The following is a 24,983-nucleotide window of genomic DNA, read 5'->3' as shown; positions in this document are numbered from 1 at the left end:
TATAACCATGAATGGCAATTTGGTGTGGTGCCTTAGCATGATGATGATTTTAGTTAATTTGTCCAAATTAATTCTGGCTTCCCAGGTTCAGATGAAACTGGTCTTCTATGTTCAGTGTCTGCGTGGGAAGATTGATCTTTTTTCTGAAAAACATATACCATCTCTATACTATGCTCTTCTTCCCAGAAAAAGCTGTGTAAATATATATGTTTTACAGTTTTAAAAGTAAGATTTTAATAATTACTGGTTATTTCACTGTTACTCTATATCAAACATAGTGATAAGCTCTTTATTAACTTTCTAAACATTTGAATTTGTTAATTTGTAACTGATCTTTGATATCTTTTAAGTGTGGGTTATTATGAATATTCATTTTCTATTCCAGCATTTTATTTTGCATTTGCCTATTCTCTTAATAATTTTGAAAGCTAAAAATTTTCAGTTTTGTTTAACACAGTTACTCCCTTATCCTTTGGACTGACTTCTGTCTCTTAGTGTGGGAACTGTGCACTTCTTAATCCTGAATTTGGTGGTAAAATCACAGTAAGCATTATGGGCTTACGGAAGTTCTCATTGTCTCTGGGATTTTTAGGATAGGACGTTTTGTAGCGTAAGTGTAGAAAAACTAGCTTTGGAATTATTGCAGTTACATTCACTGTCTGCCACTCCAACTCAGTACAGAAAAGCTCCGGTTTAGCTTTTACATTATAACCACTCTTTGCTGTACTCCTTTATCTCAGATTGACCCAGCGTTTCCTTAAATATACTTCATCAGTTGCCCTCAAAGTTGGGCCTTTCCATTTTTAATTGCCGCCTGAAGATTTATTTCTCTTTTTAAAAAAGCCTGTGACCCCTATGGTCTACCTTGTTTTTTTCATCTTGTGAATTATTTAAAATGAAAGTTCTCTTCCCCCAAATAACTGAATGCTTCCAGAAGGGTTAATAACCCCCACTCCCAACCCCATGAACCTACCATTATCCTCAGTCTTTCCTTTGCCTACTCCCTTCAGCTTCCTTGTATACCTCCAAACTTGAGGTCATCTGCTGCCAATAGACACTTTGAGTCTTTATCTTCCATAATCTCTTGGCAGCATTTTACACTATTGATCACTCCTTTCTTTTTGAGGTACTCTGATCCCTGGACTTCCATGACGCCATGCTTTTCTGGTATTCCTCCCAGTTCTGTTTGGTTTCCAGAGTTCTGTCTGGGTTTTCTACTCATCTCATTCTGCACTCCCTCCAGGACCCTGGCATTCGTTCTCATGGCTTCATAAAACAGAGTGACGATGCTAACACCACCAGATTCTCATTTGCAATCAAGATCTCTCTCCTGGTCTCTAAATCCATATACACAACTGTGTGTTGTCCATGGCCATTCCTACTTCACGTGGATACCTGAAACTCAATGGGACCCAAAACTGAATTATACAGTTATACCATGTGCCGTGTATTTAGCACATAGTACGTGCTCAGTATATTATACATCAAATGAGTGAGCGGGTAAATACATGGGCAGGAAAACACACTAAACTCTAGAAAATGAAGTAGCCCCAGAACAGGCTCATAACAAAATGGTGATGGTGGTAGTATTATTTTCCTCTGCCAGACTATAACATGTAAGTCAGAGGTGTCCAATCTTTTGGCCTCCCTGGGCCACATTGAAAGAAGAATTGTCTTGGGCCACACATAAAATACGCTAACAATAACGATAGCTGATGAGCTAAAAAACTTGGCAAAAAAAAAATATCTCATGATGCTTTAAGAAAGTTTACGAATTTGTGTTGGGCCATGGGTTGGACAAGCTTGATGTAAGTCTTGTTTGCCTTGACCACTTAAATTTGTCCTCTTTAATCTCTCTTTGACCTCCTGGTTTTTAGGCACACGATTTGCTTATTTTGACTGATTTTTGAACTTCTTTATTTCTGCCTCAGTGTTCTTGCTCTGAAAACCTTTGCTTTGCTTCTTATGCCCTAGAAACCACAAAACCTTTAATCTTACACTTGGCCTGATTGTTACTAGGGGGCTGCCTGGTATTTAATACATTTGTGAGGGCATGTGTGTGCACATGTGTGCATCTGTGTGTTCACACTTTAACTGTAGTTCAAGTAAAGATTCCAGACATAAGTAATGACCTTCAGTCTAATAATATTAAAGTTAGAAAATTGAAATAAGCTAAGCCTTCAGAAAACTATGTTTACATTTACACGAGTAAATATTTCATATACTTTTATTTTATTTTATTTTATTTATTTATTTATTTATTTATTTATTTATTTATTTATTTATTTTTGAGACGGAGTCTTGCTCTGTAGCCCGGGCTGGAGTGCAGTGGCCGGATCTCAGCTCACTGCAAGCTCGCCTCCCGGGTTTACGCCATTCTCCTGCCTCAGCCTCCGGAGTAGCTGGGACCACAGGCGCCCGCCACCTCGCCCGGCTAGTTTTTTGTATTTTTAGTAGAGACGGGGTTTCACGGTGTTAGCCAGGATGGTCTCGATCTCCTGACCTCGTGATCCGCCCGTCTCGGCCTCCCAAAGTGCTGGGATTACAGGCTTGAGCCACCGCGCCCGGCCTACTTTGATTTTATTTTAATTTTGCCAGTTTAAAACTTCTTTTCTTTCATGAAACCTTCTGCAGCCTGCATGAATTGTGTTCAGGTTTCTCACAGACAGAGACTTACTTACAACTATGATGTAAGGGAGTGAGCACTTGAATATACACATAGTGCTGGTTTTAGAAGCGTCGGGCGTACATCATTTCCTCAATAATGGCATCTCTACTTTGTGTTGAGATTCCTGAGTATTTTGGGGTTTATTGAGGGGAAAACTCTATTTGCTGAATTTATCAAGTAGCAAGCATTCATGTAGTGATGATATCTATGTTCTTTCTGTGCACACCTATACCCACAAAGAGGGGATATGCTGACTGAAGTCAGGTAGCTTATGTCAACTGGCATAAACATTCTATGAATGCTACGTAAGAGACACACAATATCTAATGATGTTTTATGTGAGTTTCAGTTTTCATATATATATATTTTTTGGTGAGTAATGAGTACTTAATCATTGAATTAGGCAGAATCTGTAGTTCTTCCTATCCTTCCAAGTATGTATTAGGGAACTTTGGAAGAGAAGGGTAATATATTGGTTATATGATAGTAATCAAATACGTGGAACAACTTTAAAAGAGAGATCACCCAAGAGAGTTTACTTTTATGTTTTCTTTGTATTTATATAGATTTTTTTTCATTGACTTAAATATTCTTTACATATTCCTTACAGTGATTACCAAACTCATGTAATGAGTTCTGGAGGGAAGTAGGAAAAATAATATTTATTAGAGTAGCCATGGAGAAGCCAAGTCTTTTTTTTTTTTTTTTTTTTGAGACGGAGTCTCGCTCTGTCGCCCAGGCTGGAGTGCTGTGGCCGGATCTCAGCTCACTGCAAGCTCCGCCTCCCGGGTTTATGCCATTCTCCTGCCTCAGCCTCCCAAGTAGCTGGGACTACAGGCGCCCGCCACCTCGCCTGGCTAGTTTTTTGTATTTTTTAGTAGAGACGGGGTTTCACCGTGTTAGCCAGGATGGTCTCGGTCTCCTGACCTCGTGATCCGCCCGTCTCGGCCTCCCAAAGTGCTGGGATTACAGGCTTGAGCCACCGCGCCCGGCGAGAAGCCAAGTCTTATGTTTGTATCCTTGAACATTTCTTGGAACAGCAGGAGAAAAGTAAAAGTAAAATCAGATTTTAATGTAAAAAGAGTCATTTTTGAATACAAATGGAAGCTAAAAAGACGTACCTCTTCCAGTGCCTAATGGTGATTGGCTGAGACAGCATCTCCGACAAATCACCAAGAACACCACAGTGGAATGCCAAATTGTAGACCATTTTTTAAAGGGAATGGTGAGCAGCTATAAAAATGGATTTTCTTCATTAGTCTACCAATTAGTCAAATGCAGTCATACATTTATTTGTTTTTTAAAACATTATTTGGATCTCTTACTATAGAATGAAATCATTTCATGCCATGAATTTTATTCATAGTGCATATATACTTATATGTTTGATGTGGAATTAGAAAAAAGGAAAGAACTTACATAAAACCTAGCAGTGATCATTTAAGAAATAGTAGCAGATGAAAACCTGCAATAAGACAGCTTTATTTAATCAGAAGAACCCTGACAGCAGCGTTTTGTGTTTGGGTTTGTTTTGTTTTCATCAGCACATGTGTTTAAACATGTTCACTAACCTCTGGAAGTATTTAGAGAAATGTTTGTGCTGCTTAATTCTCCATGTAAGTGATAATTTCATGGCAGTTCTTGAAATAAACATTTTTGTTTTCGAAAATATTTTGTGACTATTTCTATTACAGAAACAAATATTTAAAACTCAAAGTAATATTTGACCAGTGATTTGAAACCTAATAACAATTCTCTAAAAAAAAATGTGGATTCGGCTGGGTGTGGTGGCCCACGCCTGCAATCCCAGCATTTTAGGAGGCCAAGGCGGGCGGATTACAAGGTCAGGAGGTCGAGACCATCCTGGCCAACATGGTGAAACCCTGTCTCCACTAAAATACAGAAAATTAGCCGGGCGTGGTGGGGAGCGTCTGTAGTTCCAGCTGTTTGAAAGGCTGAGGCAGGAGAATCGCTTGAACCTGAGAGGTGGAGGTTGCAGTCATCTGAGATCATGCCACTGCATTCCAGCCTGGTGACAGAGCAAGACTCCATCTCAAAAAAAAAAAAAAAAAAAAAAAAAAAGTGAATTCGTATCGGATTGTAGTGCTGCCACCTTATATTGGTCCAGCTGTTTTCACACTGAATCTCAGTAACATGTTGTGATACATTGCTCCATATCTGCAACTGAGGATGGATGCCTCTTGGTCATCGATAGTGTGCATATCATGTGGTATCCTACAGGGACACACCCTCCATCATCATCATGATCATTGTCATCATCCTCATTCTCATCATCCTTGTCACCATGAACGCAACATTTCTTAAACTTTGTCTCAGTCACTATGCTGAGAGCTTTACATACGTTATCTCATTTAATTCCCCCAGTAACCCTCTGAGGAAGATATCTCCCCATTTTATAGAGGAGGAACTAAGTCTTTTAGAAGCTATGAACTTTGCTACTCAGTCACAGTCTCATTTAGATTATTTTTAGGAAACTAAATTTTAGGGGTAAATAAAACATAAAAGAGTGAATACAGTGACTTGGAAGTTCAAATACAGAATAGAATACTGATATTCTGTTGTCTAAGTGTAACACAAATGAACACAATTTAATTATTTACTCTAAGTAAATAATTAAACACAAATATAAAACTCCTCAAATAATGTTCATTTGTAGCTTTGGGGTCAAAACAGGTGATTAGTAAAAAAGGAAGCTGAATTAACAAATATTTTGGTACAATGTTCTGTTGCTTTTTGATGTTAGTAGGAAACTGTTTCTGTGTGGGTTTAGGGTCTTACTGTATTAAAGGGAAGGAGAGGACATATGGGTGATATTTGAAGAACTTCTGCCTGTAGAGGAGGATGCCAAAAAGTGAGTTGGTTTATTAATATTGGTTTAAATTGAAAAACATAAGACTAGATTTTTTGTTATTAAAATGAATTTTGAAACTATTAACCACTACTGATTTATTTTAAACTGCAAGTAATAATATTGGCATAAAGCTAGAACAAGACAAACCACTTAATAAGCCATTAATAAGTGATAAAAATGTCTTAATAAGACATATTGTGTTTATAAATGGCAGAGTATTAATTGCAAGTATTAACAAGAGATAGATTACTAACACCTATGAAATCTAAGGAAATGCTAAAATTTCAGAGTTTATACCACAAACCTTTGGGGGTAGCTTTTCTTTCTTTTGTTCTTTTCTTTTTTTTTTTTTTTTGAGACTGAGTCTCGCTGTGTCATCCAGGCTGAAGTACAGTGGTACGATCTTGGCTCACTGCAACCGCCACCTCCCGGGTTCAAGCGATTCTCCTGCCTTAGCCTCTCGAGTAGCTGGGTTTACAGGCATGCACCATCACGCCTGGCTAATTTTTGTATTTTTAGTAGAGACAGGGTTTCACCATGTTTTTCAGGCTGGTCTTGAACTCCTGACCTCAAGTGATCCACCCGCCTTGGCCTCCCAAAGTGCTGAGATTACAGGTGTGAGTCACCACACCTGGCCAGGGGTAGCTTTTCTTTCTTTCTTCTTCTTCTTTTTTTTTTTTTTTTTTTTTTTTTTTTTTTTTAAAAGAGGTGAGGTCTCACTATATTGCCCAGGCTGGCCTTGGGCTCCTAGGTTCAAGTGATCCTTTTGCCTCAGCTGCCTGACCACAATTTTAAAGTGCACATTTCCTTCTAATTCAAGATCCCTTCATCTCCTTTCTTTTGGAAATCTATCTGTTGTTTAAATGGGCACTCTCCAGTGGCTTTTCTCATAGTGGTGATAGCTGACGATTCTGAAGAAAGTCTAAAAGAATTTAATGATAAAAACTATACCTTCTGAGGCTAAAGAACTTGCTTCAAAAAGGAAGGCAGTTCTGAATGCAAATAAATAATGGCAAAATAAGGTTTTTTTCTGTGTTTGCTGTAATAGGTCCCATATTAGCTATCCTTCAGATTTTAAATACAGAATAACATTTGATAAGAAGAACTTTGCGAAGTGGAAAGAAACAGCAGATAAGGACATTAAATTGAAATAATGAGCTGCTAAAAAAGATAACGGATCAGGCTGTTCCAAAGCAAATCATGGGGGAAAAAAGAAGAGAGAAACTTTGAAACTGGGTTCTCCAGCATTTTCAAAGACAGGTTCTTCTTTTACCTCAACAAAGTGCTGGCTGTGAGGGGAGGGAATGGAGTGGGTATCCCTGTATAACTGATGCTGAGGAGGGTAGAACGCAATCCCTGCACATACTTACTGACATGGTGGTCCACACCTTCCACCCAGTTTGTCCCCTTCTTCCCCTAGATGAATTATCCAAGAGACAGAGGCAGTCATTAGTGCCATGATCGACTTTGAAGTTAGACAGAATTGGACTCCCCATTTTAATGTTTAAATTAATTTTACATTTAAAATTAATTTTTAGTATTCAACTAGAACTTAGTAGATGATTCAATTACCTAATGCATTGGACAATGCTTTATAGATTCTAAAGTTCTCTATAAGTACCAGGTAATATGATAATTGCATGGCATGAAATCACCCTGATCCTCAGTATTAGGACTTTTGTTATTGTTACAGGATAAAGAAAAATACACTGAGAAGCCATGATTTGGGAGGTCTGAGACACTATTAATTAATGGAAGATTCAGTTTTTCGCTGTCTTTCCTTGGTATACCTTAAAATAATATTCAAAGAATAATTATTTTGCCCTTACTAAAATGCAAAATCCAAAGTGATCACATTTACAGAAAACGCTGGTCAGAATATAGACAAAATGACTGATAATATCCAAAACAATATTGTCCCCAACTGAGAAAGTTTCTTCAGCTCTTTTGTTCCACATTTTGCTACACTAAAAAAAAAAAAAAGAACATTAATTGATTTAGTGTTTGCTATATTCTATACTCTGTGCTAAGAGTGTTTTTTGTGTTCTTCATTTCTTATTCAACTCTATGGGGTAGGTGTTATAGCCACTTTATAAATGAGGATGTGAGTAACAGAGAGGTTAAGTAAATTACCAAGGTCACATAACTAGCAAATTTGATAGCCAGGATTGCAGTCTATGTCTCCTGAATTCCAGATCCCACATTCCTATCCAGTATACCATATATGTGCAAACTGTGTGGAACTCTCAACCTCCTGACTACTTCCTTAAGTTAAAAAAGTCCAATGGTTACATATATACATACAATGTGATATAAATAGAGAATAAAATCTATTAATGAAGATGTTTAAAATTCTATATGAGTAGAAGAAATTCTGAAGATTTAATAGATACATCTGTTGTAAATAGGCAACCCATATATTCTGCCAGAGAAAGTTTATGCATTTTAAAATGTGTAATTAGAGAAGCCTGAAACAATGGCAGTTTGAGGCCAGGTGCAGTGGCTCACACCTGTAATCCTAGCACTTTGGGAGGCCAAGGCAGGAGGATTGCTTGAAACTGGGTTCAAGACCAGCTTGGGCAACACAGCAAGACCCCTGTCTCTACAAAAAAATTAAAAAGATTAGTTCTGTGTGGTGGTGCTAAGCAACTAGGGAGGCTGAGGTGGGAGGATCTCTTGAGCCCAGGAGTTAGAGGCTGCAGTGAGCTATGATCACATCAGTGCACTCTAGCTTGGGTGACAGAGCAAGACCCTGTCTCTAAAACACAAAAAGAAAGAAATGGTAGCAAACAAAGTATTGAACTATGAAAAATAGAAAACCTGAGCAGACCAATAACAAGTAACAAGATTGAATCAGTACTGAAAGTCTCACAGCAAAGAAAAGCTCAGGACTTGATGGATTCACTGCTGAATTCTACCAAACATTTAAAGAAGAACTAATACCAATTCTTATGAAACTATTCAAAAAAATTGAAGTAGAGTGAGTTGATCCAAATCCATTCTAAAAGGCTAACATTACCCTGATACCAAAACCAAAGACACAATAAAAGCAAAAAGGCCGGTATCACAAATTAACATACATGCAAAAATCTTTAACAAAATACCAGCAAAATAAATTTAACAACACATCTAAAAGCTCATTCATAGTGATCGAGTGGGCTTCATCGTAGGGATATAAGAATGGTTCCACATATACAAATCAACAAATTTGACACATAACATTGACAGAATGAAGGACAAAAAACATCTGATCATCTCAATAGATGAAGAAAAATCATTTGACAAAATTCAATGTTTCTTTATTATAAAAACCCTAAACAAATTAGGTGTAAAAAGAATGTATCTTAACACAATAAAGACCAGAAATGACAAAACCACAGCTAACATCATACTGAATGGGGAAAGGTTGAAACCTTTTTCTCTAAAAATCTGGAACAAGACAAGAATGCCCACTTTCACTACTTCTATTCGACATAGTACTGAAGTCCTAGCCAGAGCAATTAGAGAAGAGGAAGAAATACAGGACATCCAAATTGGAAAGAATGAAGTCAAATTGTTCTTGTTTGCAGATGACATGATCTTATATATAGAAAACTCCACAGACTCTGTTTAAAAATAGCTGTTGGAACTAAAAAACAAATTTAGTAAAATTGCAGGATACAGAATCAATATACAAAAATCAGTGGTGGTTCTGTAGACCAAGGGCAAACTATCTGAAAAAGAAAGAAATCAATCACATTTACAATAGATTAAAAAAAAAAAACAAAACTAGGAATAAATATAAGCAAGGAAGTGAAAGACTTCTACAATGAAAACTATAAAACATTGATGAAGTAAATTGAAGAGGACACTAACAAATGGAAAGATATGTCATGTTAATGGATTGGAAGAATTAATATTGTTAAAATGGCTGTACTGCTCAAAGCAATCTACAAAATCAGTGCAATACTTATAGAAATAACAATGAGATTCTTTGTAGAAATATAAAAAACAATCCTAAAATTTGTAAGGCACCACATAAAGTCCCTGAATAACTAAAGAATACTGAGAAAAAAGAACAAAGCTGAAGGCATTATGCTACCTAACTTTAAAATATACTACAAAAGAGTGGTAACCAACCACCACGGTAATGGCATGAAAACAGACACACAGACCAATGAAAGAGAACAGAGAAGGTATATGAATAGCTTCTGTATTCATATAGCTGAAATGAAAGAAAATAGAGAAGTTATATGCTTTTATAACCAATTGATTTTTGACAAAGATGCCAAGAATACACACTAGGAAAAGGACAATCTCTTCAAGAAATGGTACTAGGAAAACTGGATATCTACATGTGGAAGAATAAAACTAGACCACTGTCTCTTATCACTTACAAAAATTAACTCAAAATGTTAAGCCTTACACGTAAGAACCCAAACTGTGAAACTGCTATGAGAAAGCATAGGGGAAACACTTTATGACATTGGCCTGAGCAAGGATAAGACCTCAAAAAGCACAGGCAACAAAAGCAAAAATAGACAGATGGGATTACATCAAACTAAAAAGCTTCTGCACAGTGAAGGAAACAATCAACAGAGTGAAGAGATAACCTACAAAATGGGGGAAGATATTCACAAACTGTGCATCTGACAAGGGGCTAATATCCAGAAGATACAGTTGAACCTTGAAAAACATGGGTTTGAACTTCCAGGCCCACTTATATGAGGATTTACTGCCACCCCTGAGACAGCAAGACCAACCCCTCCTCTTTCTCTTCCCCCTCAGCCTACTCAATGAAAAGATCATGATGACCTTTATCATGGTCCACTTCCACCTAATGAATAGTAAATGTATTTTCTTGTTCTTAGGATATTCTTAATAACGTTTTCTCTCGCTTACTTTATTATAAGAATATATAATACATATAATTTACAAAGTATGTGGAAATCAACTGTTTATGTTATCGGCAAGGCTTCTCATCAACATGGGCTATTAGTAGTGAAGTTTTTGGAGAGTCAGAAGTTATACACAGATTTTCAACTTTGTCGGGGGTTGGTGCCCCCAACCCCAGCTTTATTCAAGGTTCAACTGTATAAAGAACTCAACTGAATAGAAAAAAAATCTGATTAAAGAATGGGCAAGGGACCTGAATAGATATTTCCTAAAAGAAGACATACAAATGGCTAACAGGTACATGAATAAATGTTCAATGTTACTAATCATCAGGGAAATGCACATCAAAACCATAATGAGTCATCATCTTAGCCCAGTTTGAATGGCTATTATCAAAAAGACAAAAAAAAAATCACAAATACTGGCAAGGATGTAGAGAAAGGGGAGCTCTTATACACTGTTGGTGGGAATAGTACAGTCATTATGGACAACAGCTTGGGGGGGCGTCCTAAAAAAATTAAAAACAGTAGTACCATATGATCCAACAATTCCAGCACTGGATATATATCAAAAGTGAAGGAAATTAATATGTTGAGGAGATATCATTGTGTATCATTGCAATAGTACTACATTGTGAGTGTGTTCGTGTCATTTGTGACAACATGGATGAACCTAGAGGACATTATATTATGCAAAGTAAGCTAAGCACAGAGAGACAAATACTGCATTTCTCACTAGTGTGGAATCTAAGAAAGCTGACCTAATACAAGTAGAGAGTAGAATAGTGGTTACCAGAGACTGGGAGACTAGAGGGGCAGGGGATGGAGGGAGGTTGGTCAGGGGGTGCAGAGTGAGAGTTTGGAGGAATAAATTCTGGTGTTCTATTGCCACAGTTCCTTGTGGCTGTCCTGGTAGTCTCAGTCCGTCACTTCCTAGGCCACACCAGAGGCTGCCTGAGTGTCCTCAGAATGGCAGTTTGCTCACATCAGAGTACAGTTGTGAGAGAGAGAACCCAAAACAGAAGCTTTAGTCTCTTAGAACCTAATCTTAAAAATGTCAGACCACATTCTATTGGACTTAGAGACCAACCCTGGTGCAGTATGGGTGGGGAGTGGGGAGTACATGAGGGTGCCAAGTACTAGGAGGTGTGGATTATTGTGAACCGTCCTAGGGACTGATTGTCACAACAAGTATTTCATTAGTTAAAAAATGTACTCATAATGTGCCAAAGTTTTCATGAGGAAATATTGCCCATATTGTGACAAAAATATTGTGTTTTATATAAAAAGGTCTGGACCAAATCCTCTTTCCGCATTGCACATGGATAGGATTGGTGATTTTGTTAGATTGAGTTTGTAGGTTTAGATGGCCTTTATTATACCAGACTGAAAAACAGTTCTTAGAATAGAAGAACTAGAGGTACTAGATTAGAATGTCCACTGTGCCGCTTCTGAATCTCAGCTTTCTTATCTGTAAAGTAAGACTAACATCAGCCTTGTAGAATTTGTAAAAATCCTGGCCTGCTAATGAAAAGTAAATGGTAGGTCGTGGAATTAGTTGAATAGTAGACAAATAAATGTTTACCTTTCAGAAACTCTTTTTTAAAAAGGTGCATTAAAAATAATTTTTAGTACTTTGCTATAATTCAGAAAAGAATGTCACATAGGATTGCCTTTTCTAACTTAAGTGAAAAGAAAACCACATTAGTAATTACTGAAAACAATATGAGGCTAATGAGAAGAGCAAAGAGACACTGGCTTCAAGGATGAATATGGAACTAAAATGAAAACTTTTTAAAGGGCATTTGCAATATTAGGGGCTAAAATTCTAAAACACATTGAGATATCTGGATATTAAGGAAAATGATTTTGTAAACCTATGGAGCAAATTTCAAAACATGGGATAAAAGAAGTCATATGTGTTAATGGAAAAGCAACTGAACTTGATTTTGATTCTTTTCTATCATTTTTTCCTAGACTAGAGATAGATTAAATTCATATCTGAAAATTCTCAATTTTCGAGAAAAGACAAAATGTTTGTCCTTACAGTTTTGTTGTTGCTGCCCTTAGTTGCTTTCATTACCCTCAAATTCAGTATCTTGATTAATTTTCCAACTCAGAGACCTAACATAATATGTCCCTTTTGATTCTTGCACAGTTTCATGGTTTTCTCTTACCTTTCCCAAAGAAGTGGCTTTCCTTCTACTTTTTATTGCTAATTAAAAAATACATTCAGAAAAATTCACACAACACGCATATATAGTTTAAAAGTAATTATTAAAAAAATAATTACCCTACTGTATTCATTTCTTGGGGATGTTGTAATGAAGTGCTGCGAACTGGGTGGCTCAAACAATGCAGCTTTTATGTCTTTTTATTCTGGAGGCTAGAATTCCGAGATCTAGGTGTCGGCAGCATTAATCTTTTCTGAAGGCTGTAAGTGAGAAACTGTTCCGTGCCTCCCTCTTGCCTTCTTCCAGAGGTTTGCTGGCAATCTCTGGCACTCCTTGGCTTGTCGATGCCTCATCCCTATCTCTGCCTTCATCTTCACATGGTGTTTTTCCTGTGTGTGTGTGTCTGTAACACATTTTTCATTTGTGTAAGAACTCTGGCCATACTGGATTAGAACCCACCTTAATGACCTCCTCTTAACGGCATTTGCAAAACCCCTATTTTAAAGTAGGTACTGGGGGTTAGAACTTCAACATACCTTTTTTGGGAGAGCACAGTCCAACCCGTGACACCTACCCAGGGTGTTATTGCCATTTCAGAAATGACCACCTGGAAGTACTGCACTCTCTCTTCTCTGTGGTAATTAAGGTTGGACTTTAATGAAAATGATTTCTGTGTCTTTCTTTTTTCTTATTTTTTTTTTGAGATAGAGTCTAGCTCTGTCACCCATGCTGTAGGGCAGTGGCATAATCTCGGCTCACTGCAACTCTGCCTCCCAAATTCAGGCAATTCTCCTGCCTCAGCCTCCCGCGTAGCTGGGATTACAGGCATGCACCACCATGCCCAGCTAATTTTTGTATTTTTAGTAGAGACAGGGTTTCACCATGTTGACCAGGCTGGTCTCGAATACCTGACCTCAAGTGATCCACCTGCCTCAACCTCCCAAAGTGTTGGGATTACAGGCGTGAGCCACCGCGCCCCACCTGTGTTTTTCTTTATAGTCTTACTACCTGTGCATCATCTCTAAAATAAAGATAGTTTTTAAGGCATCTTTTAATGAAATGGATAAGCAGGACTGTAAATTATAAGTCATTTATGATATTATCTTCAGTTCCCTGAGACAATCTTTATTAAAAATGCTTACTTTCATAAGTGAAGATAAATAACTTTAAAATAGTACTGATAGCTTTCAGCAGGCATAATAGTAGAAGTGATGTTTTGTGAGCTCCATTTTGGATCACATTTTAATTTTTTTATGCTTAGATACTACCTCCTCAGTTGAGGACTAATACCCGTATATACTTTTCTAGAATGTGTTTTATTTATGCAGTTTATTCATATTGGAATAAAATCCATGGTCATGGTCTCCAAATAGTTTATTACTAAGGACTCAAATTACCATGTTCATTTTAAATCCATTTTGAAATGTTTTAATCTGGTAAACAGCATTTATTTTTATTTTTATTTTTTTTTATTTTTCTTTCTTTTTTTTAAATTTATTTATTATTATTATACTTTAAGTTGTAGGGTACATGTGCATAACGTGCAGGTTTGTTACATATGTATACTTGTGCCATGTTGGTGTGCTGCACCCATCAACTCGTCATTTACATCAGGTATAACTCCCAATGCAATCCCTCCCCCCTCCCCCCTCCCCATGATAGGCCCCGGTGTGTGATGTTCCCCTTCCTGAGTCCAAGTGATCTCATTGTTCAGTTCCCACCTATGAGTGAGAACATGCGGTGTTTGGTTTTCTGTTCTTGTGATAGTTTGCTAAGAATGATGGTTTCCAGCTGCATCCATGTCCCTACAAAGGACACAAACTCATCCTTTTTTATGGCTGCATAGTATTCCATGGTGTATATGTGCCACATTTTCTTAATCCAATCTGTCACTGATGGACATTTGGGTTGATTCCAAGTCTTTGCTATTGTGAATAGTGCTGCAATAAACATACGTGTGCTTATTAAGATAGATTCAAGTCTTCTCATTCTTTATGAGTTGACAGATATCTATTTAATCAGTGGGACTCTTGATCAGCATGAGTTATCCTGTGTAGTAAAATACTGCTGGTACAATACTAGTTAAAAGCAAAGAAACTTGATGTTTTAGTGACCCTGTTAAGCCTTAATAAGGAATGAATGTAAGATTTAGTTTAAAAAATATTGAAAATAATTCATGTCTGTTCTATCTTTGAAGATTCCTAAAATCAAGTTTGCTCAATGTAAAATACACACACATGCACACACACACACAGCTTTTGCTAAATTCTGCAGCATAAAAGAACAGTTAAACTAAATTCCTTGAAATCACATTTTTGTTTTAATTAAAGTCTTCAACCCTGTGAGTACAGAGGGTTGCCAAATTTCAAATGACCCATGCTGAATCCAGCAGGTTGCTCCTGCTCACCCATTGCTCTCCCCCTTATTAAAATCTTTTCTTTGTCTGCCGTGGAACCTACTGTAGGAAAGGGGAAAAGAGAAACACTTTGCCACAGAATAGATCCTTCATATTTCTTTGTGGAACAAAATACATTTTGTTGGAAGAGTCATCAAGACCTGGGAGTTCAGGAATTGGAAATGGGTGGAAGTGATAGAAGGATTGGAATAGGATAGTTTACCCTCAGATTCCATTTGTTTCAGGATTACTCACAAAAAAGCACCCTCTCTCACACACACAATGGACAACTGCTACTCTACCTGAAATACTCAGCTCATTTTAATAGTTAGCACATATTCTGTTTTTACAAGGTAGATACTGCTGGAAGGCATTCTTGTGGATTAGTTTGGTCCCGTTGACTTCTTTCTTATATCTGAGGTAAAGAGAGTTTTGCATTGACTGTTAGGGTGGGGAAAATGATTTTGGTGGTGGTGGGGCTTTGTGGTGTAGAGAATGGGAATGGTGATTAAGATTTGAATAAAGGCACTTTCAGCTTAGTATCTAAGAAAGAGAAGATTCTAAATAAAACAGACATTCTAAGGACGCATTCATCTGTTTGGAGATTTTGCCTTGAGGTAACACCAAGCCCAAACAAGGAATGGGGTAGAATGGGGTTTTTGTCTCTTATTAACTTTTTAAAAATTTCCTTTTCACTGACTTATCTTTATGATGGGAATACATGGTTCATTATTCTGCCATGTTAAGGTTAAACAGGCATCTGGGGCTGATCAGACACCTAACTGCAATCTAAAAAGTTGTTTGTTTGAAAAAAGTGTTCCAAGTTCCATCTAAAAATGTACTTTCAGAACTTTGTAAGTTTGGAATTGCTTGTAAATGAAATTCTGTTTATAGTTCTATGAGTATGTTTTGATTTTTTTTTCTAGACAGAGTTTTGCTCTGTTGCCCAGGGTGGAGTGCAGTGATGCTATCTTGGCTCACTGCAACCTCTCCCTCCCGAGTTCAAACAGTTCTCCAGCCTCGGCCTCCTGAGTAGCTGGGATTACAGGTGCATGCCACCATGCCCGGATAATTTTTTTGTATTTTTAGTAGAAATGGAGTTTAGCCATGTTGGCCAGGCTGGTCTTGAACTCCTGACCTCAAGTGATCTGCCTGCCGTGGCCTCCCAAAGTGCTGGAATTATAGGTGTAAGCCACCAAGCCTGGCCATATTTTGAATTTTGAATGTCATTTCTATCACAAGGAAGCCTAGTTTAAGTAACTGTTTCAAGTGCTGACATCTTAAATAGGCCATAAGGCATAACTTTAGTGAATATATTTTCATTTTCTATATAAAACTATATTTTCTAGAAACTATTTGAAGTCAAGAACTGTATTAAATGGATTTCTGTTCCTTTGATACATAGGGTATTGCCTTGCACACAGTAAGTGGTCAGTTAACATTGAGGAATTAGTACATGAATGGCTCCACAGAGTGTAGGAAGAGAACCTTCCCAGAGGTCATTTAGATGAGGAGAACTGTGAGTTTGAGTATTGTCATCTAGGTGACAAAAGAAGTTATTCTTTATTATCAGTTCATTCACAAATATTTAGTTGAACACTTCAGATTGCTAGTCACTGTGCTGAGTGCTCCGTGGGGAACGAAGATGAATGAAACAAACTCCATCCTCAAGGAGTTTGCTTTCCATTGGAAAAATGGTGATAATAATAATGCACAAAAACATGATGATGGCCACAGCTGAGTTACAGATAATGCTTTTGTAATTCAGCAGAGTGTAAGGACAATTGAGTTGTTTGGTGATATCGAATTTGAATTTGGAAATGTGATGAAGGAAAAGAAGGTATGTACCAGCAAGGTATGCCTTCCACTGCAGTTATCAGAAAAATTAGCCAGTAGTAGCTTAAACAAAGATTAGGTTTTTGTTTTTTTTTTTTTTTCTCCAAATAATTAGAAGTGTAGAGGTGGGTGAATGTTGGTATTGGTTTAGCAACCAAACAAAGACAGAGCTAATATCTCTCTTGGTTCTCTTAGTCTCTTCAGCATGGATACCTCATCTCCATCCTGTCTGCTCTCAAGGCAGGAAGGGTGAGGGTACCTGGAGGTCAAGCCACTTTCATAGTTTTTATCAGAAAAGCAAAGTCTTTCTCAGAAGCTCCAAGTTAACTTCTCCTTACATCTCATTGGTCAGAACAGAGCCACATGCCTGCCTTTAATTATCATGGTAGCATCCGGACTATACTAGAAAGGTCTAAAAATGTCAGTCTCAAACAAAAAGCACAAGCAGAAAAGAACAAACGAAAGAAGTTTTCCTTTATTGCTACTACTGAGAATAAATATGGAGTATCTGATTAATAAAGTAGTCTGTCAGAATTTAGTGGGTAATCAATCATGATCTTTAGATTTGTCTATATTAGTGGATGCTATTGGTTGAATAGTTTTACAGAGTACCATACTAGTAAAAGGGTGACATAAAAGTCTACAACAAGCACTTGAATGATTAAAGACTCCTTTAATCATAGAGATGGATATCTGAATAGAGAACCTGTCACCTACAGATCAAGTCTTTTAATACTACCAGCACAGAGAACTTGCATTAACAGTTGGCTGATTTCTTGTCTCCATTTGAGAAAGTATGGTTGTTTTTTTTTCTTTGTCTGCCCTTCCATTCCTTCCCTCCCTCCTTCCCTCCTTTTTTCCCTTCCTCCCTCTCTCCCTGCCTCCTTCCCTTTTTAGACTGAGTCTCCCTCTATTGCCCAGACTGGAGTGCACTGGCACCATTATAGCTCATTGCAGCCTTGAACTTCTGGGCTCAAGCAGTCCTCCTGCCTCAGCCTCCTGAATAGCATGAGCCACCACAGGGATGTGAGCTACTGGGCCTGACTCCTTTCAGTTTCTAGAAGGGACTTGTTTCCGTTATTCCTTTCAAATGGTCATTGTCACCTTTGTTGATGTTGCCAACAAAGGAGATTTATAAGGAAACATCTTTGCTATCTTTAAATCATTAGACCAGTGTGATGGAGCAAAAGTTGCTCACAGTTTTTTATTTTTATTAATCTTACATCAGTTTTAAAAACATGTTCTAGTAGAGGAATATGAAGTGCTTTATAGTCCAACAGATCACGAAGGATGGATAGTTCTGGTAATTAATAAAACAAAACAAAACAACAGCAACAAACAGCTCTGCATGTTTTTCAGCATTTCCACCTCTTAAAGGTAATTTTCTTCCTTGATAATTTGTGGTTGTTGGTGGTGAGGGGCGTGTGTGTGTGTGTGTGTGTGAGAGAGAGAGAGAGTTTGTGGACACGCGTGCGTTTTACCTGAACGACCCTAACCTTAGACTCTTTCTTCCTCTGGACTCCTTGGGGACCACAACTATGAAGGAGCAAAGACAATCAGCTCCTGGTGATTGTTATACATCAGTGGCTTTTAAACATTAGTGTGTGTGAAAATCCTTCAGGGAGCTTGATAAACATGAAGGCTTACAGGCCTGCTGATTTATTAAGTCGGGCAAGAGTGGAGATTGGGAATCTAAAGGTACTCCAAACAATTCTGTTGCAGGTGGTCCCTGGACTCTGCTTTAAGAAGCACTCCTGCAACCAGTGAGCAAGATGGTAGGGGCAGTTAGGAAGACGACTCTCGCACTGGGCCTCAGTGTGTCTCACCTGCTCTGGTCTCTGAAATCTGAGGTCTCCGAAGTGTGATGGGAGCACTCCAGGTGGTTTGTAGGGAGACTCATTTTGATTCAGAAAGGAAATAATGAAACTTCTATTTATATTTATTTTTGACTTTGCCATTTAAAATTTATTTTTTATTTGTGTTTTGTAACATACATGCTGTATTAGAACAGTTTTATACATTCGTACTTTAGAAATAGAGTGGTACATATGTATTAGAGGCCTGTTCTAGAAACTCTCTTACTGATAGTGGTGCATGATCAAAGAAGTTTGGAGGGCACTGCCTTAAACGATTTACAAGGCCAAAATCCATATCTCTTTCCAACTGTCTGCAAGATTTCATTGTTCCTTAGTTGGTTTTCATTTAGGTCTCAACATTAGTCAGTGTTTCTTTTACTACTATATACATACACACAGAACAGAGCAAAAGATTGGGAGGACAAAAAGGGTTTGCAATAAAAGGCAAGTAGAAGTATCTGTGTGCTAAGGTTAGTTATCTGACTGAACACCTTTATTTGAACAAACTCCTACTGAGAAATCAGAAGAGTCAAGGTAACTTCAGTCTCTCAGGTTCTGGCCCTCGCTTCAGCCGTGAATAAAGCTTAACTTCTAGTAATGGTGACTCAGTTGTCCAAAAGTGGATATAAATAAATGTGGATTTTTCTAGAGAGTTTACTCATTATTTGTCTTTAAAACTTGATTTAACCCCTTCTGTTCACACAGGACCCTTTCCTATAAAGTATTGTCTGGTCGAGGTCACACACACACACACACACACACACACACACACACACACACACTTTTTTAACTGCATAACATTACTTTTAAAAGATACTTTGAGATTGCAACAACTAAAAACACTGATTTGTCACTATAATTATGAATGTAGTCCCATAGGTAAACTTTCATTTTCCTTATTTTGGAGCTAGCATCAAGACTTTGCCTACTCATATTTTTTATTCTTTAAAATAGTCTATAGGCTCCAAAGATGCCATGTCTTTTTATCTAGGTTCTTCTAGTCAGTATTTCTAGACGTAAGGCCATTATTACCTTTCTGCGAGTTTTGTCTCTGACACACACACACACACATACACACACACACACACACACGCCTAATCTATTTATTTAATGGAATTGTAAATAAAGGAGAAAAGGCATATGTACAATTTCTGGTTTAAGGCTGGGCATGGTGGCTCACCCCTATAATCCCAGCACTTTGAGGGGCTAAGGTGGGTGGATTTCTTGAGCCCAGGAGTTTGAGATCAACCTGGGCGACATAGAAAGACCGTGTCTCTACTAAAAAAAAAAAAAAAAAAAAAAAAAATCAACTGGGCATGGTGTTGTGTATCTGTAGTCCCAGCTATTTAGGAGGCTGAGGCAGGAGGATTGCTTGAACCCAGGAGGTTGAGGCTGCAGTGAACTGTGATTGCACCACTGCGCTCCAGCCTGGGTGACAGCAAGATGCTGTCTCTAAGTAAGTAAGTAAGTAAATAAATAAATAAATAAATAACTACATACATACATACATACATAAATTTCTCGTTGAAAAACTTCAGCAGTTTCTCTCAATATTGTTAATATTTTAGTAGCCACATAGCACAGGCAGTGTCCGAAGATCTGAAATCTATTTTGGTTTCTTATTTTAAAAATCATCTTTTATTTTAATGCTATTTATTACTGATATTTGTCAGCATTATTGTTGCATGGGTCTGAGTAATTTGAAGAGGACTAGCAAAGTTGGACTTAAAACGATAATAAATATAGCTACTACTACTAATATTTATTGAGGCTACATGTGCCTGACACTGTGCAAGGCACTTTATTATCTCATTTAATCCTTGCAATAACCCTTTGAGGCAAGTGCTCTTATTATTATTCCACTTTACAAATGAGGAAGTAAAGATGTGGGGAGGTGAGAAAACTTGCCTTCAGCCACTCAGCTAGTAAGTTGGAGAACAGGCAGGACTCCAGATATAAAGGGTCTGTTTTTTAGCTATGTGTATATATTCTGCTTCTTAGTATCTGCCTTTCTACTGTGACTGGAGGGTTGGCTCTTTGTAAGATTGGGAGTTGGAATGGGGACAGACCTCTTTGGGGGAAAACAAACACAACCTACCCTACCCCAAAGAAGAAGCCCAAACACACAATTGGGATAAGGGCCATCCGTATACAACTCAGAGAGCATCATTTCACTTGTATTTTGTGTGAATAGAGTCCCCCAGAGTTCTGCAAAATGGTAGTACTGCCTGGGAACTTCTCTCTCCAGCACTAGTTGGAAGGGGTTATGGAGTTTGTGTATTTCTAAATATTAGCAGCTTTTTATGGATTGGGGAGCTAGGAAGCTAGGTGGAGGGAGGGCCATCTAGACTCTTTGGAGGAAACTGGGTCTCTGTCACTCGTGGGGCTCACTAGGTGTTCAGGTTCCATTCTCCCTGAAACGTTTTATTTTCACTGATGAAACTGTTTTCAGTCCTTTGATCCAAGGTTATTAGTATTTCTGCATCTCAGTTTACTCCTTTCTAAAATGGAAATGATCATTGTTTTGTGTATCAGAGAGACATTGGATGGATTGGCGAGAAAGGTCTTCAAGTGGTAGGTTGCTGTCTCCCTTATGACAGTGTCAGGTAATGCCTACTTGCAGTTTCAGGCTGATATTTTCCTTCGTCTCTAAGATGACACCCTTTGAAGATTTCTTAGGTGTGATGTTTTTAGAGTCAAGAGGTCAGGAATCCCATCTGTCTGCGTGTGTTTGTATCTCCCATACCTGGGACGTCATAAGGGCTCAAAAAAAATAACTTGAGTAATTTAAAGTTGCTCAGCCATTGTGAGCCTCAGTTTTCCTTGTCTATAAAATGGAGATAATAGTGTGAATCTCATAGTATTCTTAAGAGGATTAAATTGGATAAAATATTAAAGAGCTTAGTGCAGTACCTGTCACACTGTAGGTATACAAGAAATGCTTTCTTTTAATAGTTATTATTCTGATTATTGTGATTTATCTTTAAAAGATAACTCTTAACTCTGCTGCTTAAAGCCTCTGTACCTTCAAACAAATTGAGCCTTCTGGGTCTTCTTATATAAAATAGGGATACTACTACTACCTACTTCACTGATTGTTGTAAAGTTTAAATAAGATTTAGAATTTACAGTTACTTAGTGTGTATTATATGCACCACTGAATTAGACACACTGTCTCATTTAATCCTTGGAAGAAGTCCTTTGAGGTAGGTAGCAGTGTTCTCATTTTACAATTTCGAACACCAGGTTTCGGGGAATGAAGGTATCAGTCTAAGGTCACATCGGTAGTAATAGCAAGTGTCTGTCTGAAGCCACTGTTCTGTACTTTACAAACTCTAAGTCTATTTAAAAGGCCCATACACATATGTGGGCCATTATCGTAGCATCTCTTTCTTTGGGCCTGAGGGCTGCAATATAGTAGAGTCCTTATTTGCCCTGTTGAGGGATTTAAATGCATCATAGTGGAATAAATATTTAAAGAAATAACACTTTCCCAAACTTTTCTTTGGTTTTGAAATTTTTGCTTTTTTTTTCTTGTAATGATCTGTCTAAAAATACTGAATTCTGTATTTCCAAGATCACAAAGGAGTAAAACCACTTGGCCAAAATTTGAAATTAGGTTATTTTTGTGTTACGTTGCCCATTATGTGAGTCTTGAAGTGCTTATTAAGTAAAATCAGCTACTAAACTGGGAGGTCACTTAGTTTTAGGATTATGTCAATTGACTTGTCAAAAACTTTTGTTGTAAAGAAAAGAAATGACCTATTGTTATGAATTTTAAGAAGCTAGATTGACTTTCTGTGAGTGTTAACATTTTGCCAGAGAATCATGATTTTGAACATATCACACATCCAGACCTGGGAGCTAAAACTAACTAGTACATTTCCTCTTGTGTGTCTTAATTAAAAACTAATGTAAGAAACAAGAAGAATTGGTTCCTACCTTGAAATATTGTTTCCCGGACAGATCTTTCCTTCCTGGAAGTCATTTCAAAGTTGTTTGGAGTGTCAGGTTCAGAGGTAATTGAATTTTTCTATCTAGTGAAAAGAGGTGGCTCTCTTATTTTGGTCGGTTGTTCCCAGGGTTTTGAGCTTTGAAAAGGTTTGACTTAGAAATCATGAGGTACTAACGCATTACATTTTTGATTTACTATTGATTGACATGTCTCTGTTCAATGTAAACAGCTTAAATGGAGATTGCAGTTATAGAAATGGAATTTGCATTTGAGTACCTTCTCCTGTATGATATAATGATTATTTCATATTTATCAAAATAACAAAAGGGGATATTATTTTTTTTGTAATGAGTTGTAAATGAGAATATTGAATTTGGAATAATTAAACTATATTTTGCTTAGGTTTTTCTTCTTGGATGCTACCATTTTAAAAAACATACAGTTCATGTGAAAGTCTGAATAAAATTCACGGAGTAGCATCAAGGACCTCTGAGTCCAGGAAACTGAGTTTGGCAGTACTAATTTGTATTAAAGTTGTTGTTGCATGACAGCCGGAAAAAGATTTAATGCTTGCCACCTGAATCAAGGCACGGAACATTGGTTTCTATAACTGCCATGAATTTGAATCGAGGCCAGTATCTCTAAATTTGAAATAAACTGATACTCTGTCTTGAAAGATGATACAGGCCACTTATGTTGTGTAAGGTATTTAGAAAAGAGTATTTCAGTTTAATTTTTTAGCTATACATACACCCACACACACATACACACACACAGGCACACACACACACATATATCTTTCAAATTGTTAGGCTCCTCAGCACTGTGACCTCCAGTGGTTCTTGCTGTTAGAGGCTCACACAGAGGAACTCGGAAATGCCTGCAGCCATTTATTATCCACTTTCAGCCAGGAGTTAGCAGTGAGTTTGCACCAGGTTCCAGGTTTGGCATTTCTCCTTATACCACGGAGTAGCTGCTCACTTCATCAGAAAGTCATTATCCCTCTTGGATGTCACTATGGTTCAAAGTATTACAGTATTGCTTTAGGAATTTAGATTTTAACCCAGCCACCAGATGCAAAATCCATTCACATGCCTAGCACAATAAAAATGATGATGATGACAATAATTCATATTTTGCATTTGCAAAAACATCTTTCATCTGAAGGGCTTTTGTAAATGGAACATGCATCTTGAGACTACTTTATAGAAAGTGATCTTTGAGTCCAATATGGAAATGAAATGAATCTACCTCTGGAGTAAAATGTGGCAGCCATTTAATTGTTTTTAACAAGCTACATATTAAGCACAGTTGTATCTTTATGCAATAAATGTTTTGCTGAGGAACTTTATCAATTATATTTCACATTAAAATTTTCAGACTTTATTTTTAATCTTACTAAAAAATAACATGTTCTTTTGATTAGAAAAATACTCAGAAAGTTGATTATTTAAAAATAAATCTCTGTTGAGTCTTTTTGTCAAGACAAAAAAGATTCCTTAATGTATCGCATAGATGTGTCCCGGGTTTTCTTACGGCAGCACAAGTCCTACTTCATCTTGGCGTGGTGTGGAGCGGGGGGTGATAAGAACTCCAACAGCATACTCTCTTGATGGACAGAACCAATGCACACTCAACTCTTAATTGCACAAATGCAAATAATCCAGGCCATTTTCTTTTCCCTTTAGGCTTCCTCGCTAGATGATCTCATCCACTCCTAGGGTGTCAAATAGCAGCTCTACTGATGGCCCATTCCTTTTCATCTCTTCTTCCCATCTCTTGCCTTATTTTCTGCTTAATCTTTCAAACTGTCTGATGAACTCCTCTTTCAAGATATCTCACCAGGAACTCTGTCTTAGTTTTATGTTGCTATAACAGAATCCACAGACTGGGTAACCTATAAAGAACAGAAATTTAATTCTCATACTCCTGGAGTCTGGAAAGTCCAATATCAAGGTGCTGGCATCTCATGAGGGACTTCTTTACTGCATCATTTCATGATAGAAGATGGAAGGGCAAGAGAGCTTGAGAGAGGAAGAGATCAAACTTACAGATTCACACCCTTCAATAATCAGCATTAATCCGTTCATGAAGATGGAGCCCTAATAGCCTAAACACCTCCAATTAAGCCCCACCTCCCAACACTGTTATACTGGGGATTAAGTTTCCAACACATGCATTTTTGGGAAACATGTTCAAACCATAGCACTTTCAAATCCCAAAATAAGAGATCCCTTGCAATAGTATCTTACCGAACACAGTGGCTCATGCCTGTAATCCCAGCACTTAGGGAGGCAGAGGCAGGAGGATTGCTTGAGCCCAGGAGTTTGAGACCAACCTGGGCAACATAGTG

General features: G+C 37.6%; 1 protein-coding gene across 15 annotated transcripts in view; it reads left to right on the top strand.

The window, feature by feature from the left end:
* LOC105477952 (neuronal PAS domain protein 3) overlaps positions 1–24,983 on the top strand; it is an 861,371-nt gene that overhangs the window by 22,505 nt on the left and 813,883 nt on the right. For 2 of the 15 annotated variants that reach the window (XM_071099307.1, XM_011734855.3), the window contains exon 1: positions 14,390–24,983. This exon is cut by the window's right edge and continues 19,098 nt beyond it. The exons of the other annotated variants lie outside the window; for them this stretch is intronic. The gene's annotated coding sequence lies outside the window, so the exon portion shown is untranslated. Of the gene's footprint in view, positions 1–14,389 lie in introns of those variants that run through there. 15 annotated transcript variants of the gene reach the window in all.

Source organism: Macaca nemestrina, chromosome 7, assembly GCF_043159975.1.
Source record: "Macaca nemestrina isolate mMacNem1 chromosome 7, mMacNem.hap1, whole genome shotgun sequence".
NCBI classification, from domain to species: domain Eukaryota; kingdom Metazoa; phylum Chordata; class Mammalia; order Primates; family Cercopithecidae; genus Macaca; species Macaca nemestrina.
This window is presented reverse-complemented; position numbering and strand designations above follow the sequence as displayed.